General features: G+C 36.6%; 1 pseudogene; it reads right to left on the bottom strand.

Annotated features, from left to right (window-relative positions):
* Positions 1-4,395: 4,395 nt before the first annotated feature.
* On the bottom strand, positions 4,396-12,286 carry LOC143531102 (G-type lectin S-receptor-like serine/threonine-protein kinase SD2-5; annotated as a pseudogene).
* Between the last annotated feature and the right edge of the window lie 143 nt (positions 12,287-12,429).

The raw sequence follows: 12,429 nt of genomic DNA, 5'->3' as shown, positions 1-12,429 counted from the left end.
TACACAACAATTTGTTTTCCTTTTTTTCCTCTTGTAATTAATATGAAATGAAGACTATGATACATGTGTGTGTGTGATATTATTTCAACTTGTTTAATTAGAATTAATTTTGGTTCATAAGACTCCACTCTATGGGCAACTCTAGGGGCGGCTTCAGAACGATGGGCGTCGTTCTTTCTCCATCTCTCTCACACACATAAATATATATGTATATATAAGGTGTTAAAGGGGCTTTAAATAATAACGGGGCGTTATGGAGAAGGGCTTCGAAGTCCCGTTTCTTACGTGGAGATGGCGTGACAATGTGGAGGGGCTTCGATGTCTCCCACCATAAAGAATAGCCTAATTTGTTTTGTTGATAATATGTAACATGTATAAAGTTAGGTTGCTATAAAGGATGTAATCGACAAAATTAGAAAATTGACTTCCATCGATAAAAAATCATTAACGACCAAATGAGTGTTTTGTCGGATATTACGATAGATAGGTCAAGTGGTCAGCTTTAGAAAAACGAAACAAAATATACATGTTTCTGTCTTATGTATCCGACAACTGCTTTATGTACATATAAAAATATTAAACTACCTTTACAAATACTAAAAATATCATATATACCCATGTAAAACTAAATATATCATATATGCCCCTGCAAAGTTATTAATATATCATATATACCCAATTCATTATTTTTTTTAAAAATGACCATATTACTCTAGTTTGATTAGATGCGATAAAAGGTTTATAATGTAGACCATTCGATGCGATACATCTTCGAATAGTTTGCAATTTGAAGAAGTGACGAGAGACGATTTGGTTGTCGTTCACGGCGAGAAAAGTCGATTAAAATTAAAATAATAACACTGGGTATAAACACGTTATGTAACTGGAAGGGGTAGAATGGTCTATTCGTTAAAAATGAGCATATATGAAAGTTAAATTTATTGAAAAATAACGATAAAATGGTCATTTATTAAATTATTATTAATGAATAGGGATATATATATATATATGGTACTTTAACTGTTTTATAAAGACATATATGATATTTTAGTTACTTTGTAAGGGCATATATTATATTTCAAGTTTTGCTTGGGTATATATGATATCATTTATGTTGTTTGTAAAGGCATATATGAAATTAATCCTTATATTTATAGTTAAGTTTTTTAAATTGTATACTTCTTTAAGACTCGAACCCAACTTGTGTTAAGAGACTTTCATATTGTTTGCTTCGAACCCAACTTGTGTTAAGAGACTTTCATAATGTTTGCTTAATTTCATCCTTCGAAAAATGACTTTGTACTCTCCTTTTGAAGTACCTTGGGAGAGTTGAATGAATGTGAAAAGGATATACCGCCCGTCACACTATGGGAGCTGGTCATGCCCGAAGTCGTTACCTTAACCGCAAGGAGAGGGATGCCGAAGGCAGGGCTAGTGACTGGAGTGAAGTCGTAACAAGGTAGCTGTACTGGAAGGTGCTTTACTAATGCAAGACTCCTCTCATTATCAAAGTAGCTGTCTCCGTCCCGCTATTCCTGCTTCTGGAATAGAGTAAGCATCTGAAAATTAGGATTCATTTCTTGTCGCAAATATTCACTTGTCGCATACCATATCTCGATCGATTGACGTAATTTTTCTACCGCGTGTACATTCCCAGAATGATGGTGTTTTTCAGTTATCCAAGTCTTTGATTTTATACTCTTTATCACAAAAGCTTTTAAAAAAAACAAGTCCTACGTACTCTTTGAAATTTTATCCTTAACTCTTAACTTTAAAAGCTTACATGACATTATAAGGCTAAAGAGTATACATTCTTCCTATCATTTCCCCTTCTTTGTCATGTTTGCGCCATCTCAGTGTCAACTAAACTTTTCCTTTATCATTCAACATCACCCTTTAACCCCTATTATAGTTAATTCCTCTCATTTTTCATGCATCATTCTCCACCATTCCATTTATTTCATATCAAAAATAAATAAAAAGAAAAGAAAAGTAATTAATTCATGGGGCCACCACCCTTCAAATGACGGGAATGATCACCCTCATTTAGGTCAGGTCACTAGTAAGCTGGTTAGGGGAGGGATGGTGTTTAAATGACGCCACGCATGATGTGGCATGCCACGTATGACCAGTGAGTGACCCAAACACACTCACACCTTTTAAGCCAAAGTGAAAAGTTTTACCTCCATGCATGGTGATTTAAACCATGAAATAAAACAGTGACTTACGAGTTACGCGAACTTAAATATGTTGATATTAGAATGGACTTGTCAATGTGAAATGCATGAACATGAATAATACTGAATAGAGTATTCATATATGTAATATTTAAATTATTGTATCAATAATATTTTCTATTTTCTACGTCGGAGGTCACGACTTTATTTTTAGTTTACCTGAGCGTAGACTTTATAGAAGTTTTTAGTGTTTCTAAGTGTGGAGTTATTCTTCTATCCTGCTATCCATAGTGAAAACACCATGGTGGTATATTTAAAGTCATTAATTGAAATGTAGAGTTGCACAGTCATGAAATCTTTGTCACCCAATTAAGCATCTTAAATGTAGAGTTGTCCTCTAATCAATAGCCAAAACACCCAAAGCACATTGGGTGGCTTTAAGGTCAGACACCCGCAACTCTTATGACCAATGTAAGTTGTCTGAAGTCCCAACTCGGATGACTAAAACCAAAGTCGCGAGTTTTCAATGGAAAAAACACACATCATAGATTTATAGTTGGTATAAGAGGTTGATGTTACTGCAAAGTAAAACACAAAGAACTTAACAATTTGAAGAATTGTTTGTCTTGCATTTACTTTTAAGTAGTTTTGAGATTTCATAAGGATTTGTTAAGTGTTCTTTTAGATTTCCCACGATTTAATTTTCAATAAGAACATGTGTTGTGGACCAAGATAAAATTTAAGTAATATATACAATATTTATTGCTAATTTGTAACATTGCAACAGTTATTGAATATGTTAATGAGGACAAACATTTGTTTTAGACACTATATCCATGACTTAAAAGAATACTTACAATTTACCCCTTCGTCTTTACCAAAGTTTGGATATTTAAAAACTAATTACATTTCATTGTAATGTAATTAGTTTCGTCTCCGGGTTATTAATATAAACGGCCCTACCCGCTCCACTTCCGGCAGTGTACCCGCCCAACCCAAAACTACTCTTATCTCATTCCATAAAAACGACTTCTTGATTTCTCTCCTAATTATTAATATCGACAATCACACGTGATCATTGTTTGATAACGTGAATACTAGAAATGTTGTACTATCCTCATCTTTACTCATATAATTATTTTAATTTAATTATTAGACCAACTTTCCATCATAACTTTTTAATGGCCATAAATTTTTTGTACGCAAGTAATCTTTTAAATAAGTTACAACATAAAAACGAACATTTTATTCTTTTTAATTTGAGTATGATATTTAGGGTTGTGCAACGGTTCAGAACCGCGAGAACCGAACCGGAATCGGAACCGAAAATGACTAAAAGTTAGAACCGGAACCGAAACCGGTTATAGTAAACCGGTTCGGTTCCAGAACTTGTAAAGTCGGTTCTCGCTAATCGGTTCTGGCTAGAACCGTTTCCGCTGTATATTTATGAAATATGTTGTGCAAACTTTGCAAATTAGAAAACAAGTTTATATAATTGTATGTCTTCTTTAACAGTAAAATTAATTTAGATTACAACATGAATATCCGTTATACTTTTGATTAAAACCTAATTGTTTAAGTTAAATGAATCATTAGCAATGATAGATTAAAGGAAGATCATATCATTTTATATTAAATTACATTGATAGCTTAAATCAAAACTGATCATGGTTGCTAGGTCTTGAACGAAAAAAAAGAAGATTTGATTTAAATAATGATTGAATGGATGCGGTTAATAAGTTACTCTATAAAAATGGGCATTGGTAATTTAGTTAAAACATTTTTAATATTTCGGTTCTTCGGTTCCAAGTCTAGAACCGCCGGTTTTACCCGAAACCGAACCGCGAACCGTTTAATGCAAATTCTGAGAACCGGGAACCGTAATGTAACACCGGTTAGCGGTTCTGAGGCACCGGTTCGGTTCCGGTTCCGCGGTTCTGACGGTTCCGAACCGTTTTTTGCTCACCCCTAATGATATTGCTATAGGTTTTCGTGTAATTCAAAAAAATTAACACGTTACATGATTACTAGTATGTATGTATAATATCAAGAATAGTACATTACATAAATGAAAATTGAATTCCTCCTGAAAATATCACTAACAAGGAAAACACAGTCCCCAACCAATAACTGAGTGAACGAAAATAGACAACAGAAGATACTAAATTGTCCCAAAAAAACCAAATAAGTGAATGGAGAGAGAATTTTCATTTAAGTCAGTTTGGAATTTTACTGATCTCCGCGCTTTTCCAACGGGTGTCTCTTCGACTAGGTGGAATCGGTTGTGCAGAGGAAAGTGAATATTTTGGCCTAGAATCTTCTTTTGGATCAGCTTCCGATGAAAACTAACTCCAGTAATCACGGTATGGATATCCCTTCGATCTTATGCTCTTTGCGTTGCTTAGACAACCGATGATGTTTTTGTTGATTGTAGTGTGACTTCTAGATATTGGAAGGTTGTTGAGTATTGGCTCTAGATGATCTTTCCCACTTAATTGGGGCCTTTGATTTGGCTTTATAGTTGGAATCGTCAAGTTTTTCAAAAAAGAGAAGATTGAAGTTGGTAGGATAACATTTTTGGAGACATAGGAACGATAAATTTTTTAGGAGCCATAGGAACGATCAACATCGTATAAAAGAACAAGAACCAGCTGACCACATCATATCCCAAACACACGAAGCACAATGTACAACAACTCATATCACAGCCGACAATAAGTAATAGTCCGAAAGGCAGGACTCCAAACCCACAACCACTTTGAACCTCAATAAAGAGTTAGTACCCAAAGATTACATGGAGCATACATTAGAAACAAAATTAATATGAATGCAACACAAAACAAGAAGATGGATACTATAACAGAAAAAAAAATTAAAGAAACTACAAAGAAATGATCCACGAGAACATAATGACTACTTATCTTGGCCCTGAGAGTATAGATGACGGTAGTAATGTGAAATCTTTAAGGTTTCCAACTTCTGTTTCCTGCACTCTTAGATCTGTGAAGTTGTAATCCAAGCCCGACTCAACATTCGTACCTCCTTCTAACACCTTAATCACCGTTGACATTGAAGGCCTTTTCTTCAAATTTGTCTGTAAACACCAAGCAGCCACTTTCATCATCTCCGCCACTTCAGTATTGTGTAATTGCATATCTTCACTGTGTTGGTCAACCATATCTAACAACGTTCCTTGCTCCCAACATTCCTGAAAGACAAATAGCAAGTGCTCGCTTTCTTCGGGCTGGGATCTATCGAAAATTTTCCTGCCACACAAGGTCTCCAAGAGAACGATCCCAAAGCTGTATACATCCTGCTTTTCAGTAATAATTACGCTACTCCATTCCGGAGCAATGTAGCCAGGAGTTCCTTTTATGGAAGTCATCACTTGGGATTGATTTTTGTCAATAAGCTTAGATAACCCAAACTCAGATACTTTGGCATTGAAATCATCGTCAAGAAGTATGTTTTGAGGTTTAATATCAAGATGCACAATTTTTTGCCTACAATCTTCATGGAGATATGCTAAACCTTTCGCTATATGAAGAATGATCTTTTTTCTACATTGCCATTCAAGTATGTGCTTCCGAACTCCATGGTAAATCCACCGATCTATGACCCATTACTCATGAAATCGTACACTAGAAATCTTTGTGATTTCCATGTACAGAACCCTCGAAGTCTAACCAGATTCACATGGTGAATGCTGCCAATAGATTGAACCTCAGCTAGGAATGATTTCTTAACACGTGCAAAACCTTCAAGACATTTTACTGCAATCATAGTGCCATCACCAAGAATCCCTTCAAAAACTGATCCATATCCCCCTTCACCAAGTTTTTTGCTAAACTTCACTATAGCCATTTTCAGTTCTTGATATGGTCTAAAATATACATAAGTTATATAAATATTTCCTACACCTTTGAGTGAATTTGAGGTTGTTTATATTAAGTTAGACTCGTTACGGTTTATGTTTAAAGTTTTTACGCTTCAAGATACAACGAGCTAAAAAGTTAGTTTCAAATCAACTCAACAATACATACACTGATTAATAGTAGTTATAATGTAGATGCACATGTTTGATTGTGTAATATTTTATTCTATAATATAACTATATATAAAAAAAAGACTAATAAGAAAATGGCTACATATAATACGTAAGCTTTGAAAGTATTGATGCAATGATTTATTTAATTGTTATATGCATATAATTTGGCAAACAGAACCCGCACGTGATCATGGGCTATGGCTATAGGTGATCAAATCGGGTTGGTCAAAGGAACCGGAACCGGTTCAGAACCGGTTCCATTAGTCAACATCACTGTTTAAACCGGTTCCATGTTCGAACCGGTTAGGGAACCGAACCGGTTCCCCAACCCTCGGACCCGGAACCAGTGGAACCGGTTCTGACAGGTTCCTAAACCGGTTCTTACACTGTAACCGGTTCCAACCGGTTACAGTGTAAAAAATAATTTTTTTTTTCGTTTTTCGTTTCCGCTGCTCGTATTTGTATAACATGTTAAATAAAAAAACAATTAACATAAAATTCATTTTATTTACTTTAAGGAGTTCAAAAAAAAAAAATGTTACATGTTTTAAAATATTCAAAAACAAACTAACAAAACATTAAACTTTTAAATATAAAGTTGTGACATATTATTTCTAGAAAAGCCTTCTTGTTCGTCGTAATTATTGAGTGACGACTTATTCATCAGAATTACTTGTAGAAACGCCTTCTTGTTCGTCGTGCACTCGAACATCAAGTGGTGTTTCGTCTTCCAGAGTGGTTACGTGTTGAACACGATCGATTGAGTCCAAGTGATCCTTCAAGCAAATGCACATCTCCACCGACTCCGAATTCAGTCTTGTTCTTCTCACCGATATTACCCTGCCACTAAGAGAAAAAGCAGATTCCGAAGCTACCGTAGAAGCTTGGGCGGTTAGTAAATCACGGGCCATGGTGGCAAGAATCGGAAACTCGGTTTCCTTTACCTTCCACCAAGCCAAAACATCAAAAGTGCCATATTCCGCTTCGGATAAACCGGTAGAGAAATCATATGCACTATACCTTCCTAGTTCGCTTGAAGGGGTGTTACCCCTTTGTTTTTTAGCCGTTACGTTGCGAACGGTGTTCATAAGGCTAATCATGGGGTCTCGTACTCTAGGAGCACTTGAACTTGATGAAGACCCCCCCGGCGTAGGCATGTGTATGTTTGACCCATATTTATTTATATAAAAGTCATACATAAATTTAAAATTCAAGTTAAAATCATTTTGTGCCTCTGTTGAAAAGTTTGGTCAACTTCATGTATATCTAAGGCTGAAAAAATTTCGTCTATCACACATTCAACCCCCGTAACATTTAACATTGGGTTTAAAGCGGCGGCGCAAGTAAAAATCGGTGGCAATTCAAGAAAGTATTTTTTTAATTTAAACTTCATTGGTAATATGATGTTTGAAAACATTGGACTTTTATTTTCAAATTCTTTAAGATTGTTAACGATTAAAAATAACTCCGAAAGAACCAAGGGACTTGTCGGATAATACGTTCCCGATAGTTTCGTAGTTGATGTTTTAAAAACTTCAAGAAAAGTCGATAAGTCATTGATAATTTCCCATTTCTCATTTGAAAAGGGGATTGCCAAATCATTCTCGGCAAGACTAGAATGAAACATTTGTAAAGTGTCTCTTTGTTTCAAAGCACTTTGAAACATTATGCAAGTGGAATTCCATCGATGAGGTACATCCCAATTAGCTCCCAAAGCTTTTCTTCCCGTATCTTTACAAAATTTTCTATAATCCATTTGTCTTTTTTTACTTTTCTTAAAAACTTCATGTAGCATTACTCTAAAATCGTTTATAACCGATGTAACCTCATCCGAAGCAAGTCCGTCTTGCACGATTAAATTAATGATATGTGCAACACACCTTGAGTGAAAAAATACACCATTGCAAATCGGCGTATATTTTAATTTTAATTTATCAACCGCCGATGTATTATTCGACGCGTTATCAAATGCAATTGAAAATATTTTATTTTCTAGTTTATAAGTTTTTATAACATAATCTAAAATTTCAAACAAATTATCTCCCGTATGTGGATACTCAAAGAGTTCGAAAGCAATGGTGCGTTTCATCATTTCCCACGATGACGGTTCTACCCAATGAGCGGTGACACAAAGATAAGATTCGGGTAGACCATGTGGAGCCGACCAAACATCAGTAGTTAAGTTTATTCCCGTATTTATATTTTCAAAATATGCAATTAGTACCTCTTTGGCCTTCTTCCACAATTTTAAACAATAACGTTTAAGAGTATGACGACTTACGTGAGTGTATTGTGGTTGAAGCGTATCTCGAATCATGGCGGTTAAGCGAGGGTTGTCGAAGTGGCTAAACGGCAAAGCTTCTTGAATCACAAACTTCGCCATACGATCTTGAACTCGATCAATTTGGTATGTAAATATTCCGCCTTCACTATCCATTTGCGTTTGTTGCGACTCGACGTTCTGTTTCAACGCCCTGCAATACGGTCTTTCGATGTGTTTCTTCAAATTTGAATTCGAAAGTGGGTTTAAATAAATCCCACAAAACTTGCACCGAGCCTTCAATGAATGGTCACTCAATTCAACCAAATCCCAATTGCACCAAATCTCTTGATTACGATTATGAGGTACAATACGAACGAAACTTGGTCCGGCGGTGGAACCTTGACCAACTGATGATTGTGAGGCAGCCATAACAACAAATATGAATATAAAAGAAGAGAAAACAAGAGATTAGAGAACTCAGAACGTTGTAATAGCGTTTTTTTGTATTTTTTTGCGTTCGGGTTTGCGTTTTGAGTGTTGTGATGAACCCATTACACCAAATACCTATTTATACTAGTAGTGGGGTGTTTGGGGAGCCAAAAACGGCCATTTTTGACCCCAACGGTCAAAAAACGGCCATAAAACCGTTTCCCAACGGCTAGAACCACTCCAACGGCTATAACCGGTTCCGAACCGGTTCCGGTCGAACCGGTTCCAGAACCGGTTCCGGTTCGGTTCCGGTTCCTACCCGGTCCACCTCCAAACATGTCAAACCGGTTCCGGATCGTCGGGTTGAAACGGAACCGAACCGGTTCCTACGAAAAACGGGTAGGAACCAGTTCGGTTCCGGTTCGGTTCCACCGAACCGGTTCCAGGAACCGGTTTTGTTGTCCACCTCTAGCTATGGCAATTAATTTTGGGAGTACACAAGATAATAAAAGGGTCATGGGCTGGAAAATTATATGGGCCGCAGAAAGGTAATTCGGTGGAAATACAAGGTTAAGAATTCATGCCTGCTAAAGAGGAAAACACAAGTCAGACGTCAAGGAGTGGACGGACAGAAGTCAAGGCAGGGGGCAGCCCCTGTTGCATTAGTCTAGGGAGGCTACTGTTTGGACGAAAGAAAAGAGAGGCAAGCACATCAATTAAGTCACGGCTCAGAATTAAAAAAAGCAAGCTACCACACAGCTCAATTAATTTAAGCTTTCAGGCTAATAGCTCAACTTTATTATTTGATGAACCATATTATCTATTTTATCTTTGTTTCATCAATTATTATGCTTGGCTAAATTTTTGTACTGCCTGGGTTTGGATGAATGCTTTTTAGACTCGTACTATTTTCGGTTTTAGATTATTATTGACTGGTTCATGTTTTGGTAAAGTTTTTATTTTATTTGGTTGTGATGCATATGCGTATTTGGTATTAATTTATTATCAGTTTTTGTTCCATATGTGTCTTTATGATTGTCTTTCATGTATGGATGCATATTAGGTTGCTTACTGTGTGTTTGTAACTAGTTTATGGTTTATTGTTAACGTTTTCCATAGGAACGATAATTGAGAGTTTAGAGATACCTTATATTCTGTCACTTGAGAGACCGGGAGGTAATTAAGTGTCGTCAGTTTTGGTCTTTCGCGGGTTTGGGTAGTGATTGCACGGAAGTGAGTTACCCTAGATTCCTTTAGATTCTTACAGATCCGAATTATAACCGAATTTAATAAGAATACCCCTTTACGCCTTAGGGTGTTTTGTGATTAGAGAGACCGGGAGGTGATTTAATCTTTGGGTACCTTAGCATATTTAGGTAAGGTGAGACCGGGAGGTGATCCGAACCATTTAACCGATGAGCTTTACATGATATTTAGGGTTTTTAGGTATTGTTGGTGAGACCGGGAGGAGATCTAGCATACTTTAGTTATTCCATAGTGTCATATTTTTAGAATTCGGTTACCGATCATAAATCCAATTCCGAGAGTTTACGAGTTGACTAGTAGGATTCCTTGCCTAGGTAGTTGTTTCCCCTATTTAAGTTCAAGTTCTACTTGTCTGTGTCTATTTTAGAGTAAGTATTATTTTTTTATATTATTTAATATTTAATAAAAAAAAACAAAAATCAATTAAATTTATTTATTTAAGTTATTAGTCAGAGTCTAGTTTAGGTGTCGCTAGTGTCCTGTGGGTTCGACATCCGGACTTCATTAGGCTTTACTACAGTTGATAGGTACACTTGTCTGTCTAGTGGTCTAGCATTAGGATAGTCTAGATTTATAAATTTAAAACTAGAGTGTCTAGGTTAGGTTAATATTTTTTATAGACCGCGTTTCGCACATCAGTTCTTCATAAGAAAACCGAGTCGGCATTCCTGCCAATTGATCTAGGTACTCTTCCTCCATTACAACATTACTTTTTCGCTTGTGGATTAGGTACATAACAAACCATATTGCCACAACAAGTAGAAGTAAAAAACTTCCAATTGTAGAGCCTACAACTCTTGCCACTTGATGAGACGAACGATGTGATGTAGCATTCTGGACTTTTATGAAAGCAAAACAGTATTCAAAATCATCTGAAGCATCATACTTCATTGTAAATATCTCTGAAGGTAAAAAGCATGTTCCGGTATCACCTGATTGAAATTGAAAAAAAGCTGCTTTGCATGAGCAATTGTTTAGACATGCTTGTTTGCAAGTTTCCACACTCACCTCCCCTATGTCGCCTGTAGAGGTGAAGTACTTGACATTCTGGAGTGTGATAAAATGTTGATCTTGTGTAGAATTACATGTGAGAGGAGTAATTTCAGAGCAGCCCATTTCAGGTTGGCGATTGTTCACTGGCCTAAAGTATTCATTCATCGGACAAATACATCGTTGATTAGTCGAGCAAATGGAATTTCTTCCGCATACCATAGGATAATCACACTCTCCTCTTTGATCATTTTTAGTAAGATCATCAACGACTGTCCACCCATCTGGCGATTGCCAACCAAACACTTTCAAATGGCCATCTGGCATCAGCTTCATATACTGAGCGGATGTTTCAAGCATGTCTATCGCATCATCAAGACGACCACTTGGCTTGGAAGAATCAAAGAGGAAAGACAAACTTCCATTCAGTAACATGATGTATCTTCTTCCTTTATGTTTATCATTGTCATATACATAGTCAAACGTACTGTAATAGGCTTGAGGTGGGTTTGATTCAACACAAGCAACCAAACCTTCATCTGCTAGTTGAAGAGAATGCATACCTTCCGACAAATTGGTTAAGGTAGCACTATATTTCAGTTTTTGACCTTGTTACAACTTTTGGCCAGGTAACAAGCAGTCCGTTGGGTGATCAAAAGATTGCCAAACTGTCGAGTTCTGATGATCAAATAACACCAGATTTCCGGTATTAGTTAAGTTCATGCCAACAACGGATTTTCCTGCAGTGTGGGTGCTCCAAACTATGCGTCCATCTGCATCTTGTAGGAACAATTCTCCGGCTGCGGTGAAATTCAGTACCGCATTCTTCCTAACCGGATAGTTGCGGTTGGCTGACCAAACGACCTGAGTATCCGAGTATATAGATGGAGAAATGAATATGGCGAAGAGGAAAGAGGTACAATTTCCTTCACAGAAGAAGCCACAGATGAATTGAGCTGCATTGTTTTCGGTAAGAAGCAAGGGTTGGTCATAGGAGTAATGAATGGTCCATGTAGTGGAAAGATTTGCTGTAGGATATAATTGAGCAGTGGGTGAGTAGCAATATAACATGAGAATTAGAAGAAAGGAAAAAAAGAAACTGCAAATCCTCATGGCTGATCTACACTTGTATGAAGAACCTTTGAAGAATTAATGCATGATTCAAAATACCCCATATGTTATAAGGCAAACCAAGTCAATGCAATAGTTGGACCAACCACTGGTTGGAACCAGAACTTCGTATTTATAAAAGATCT

The sequence above is a fragment of the Bidens hawaiensis genome, unplaced genomic scaffold (genome assembly GCF_021521415.1).
Source record: "Bidens hawaiensis isolate Kalapana, Puna unplaced genomic scaffold, B.hawaiensis_p1.1 tig00009085_1, whole genome shotgun sequence".
Classification (NCBI taxonomy): domain Eukaryota; kingdom Viridiplantae; phylum Streptophyta; class Magnoliopsida; order Asterales; family Asteraceae; genus Bidens; species Bidens hawaiensis.
Note: the sequence above shows the minus strand (reverse complement) of the source record. Positions and strands in the feature narration are given on the sequence as shown.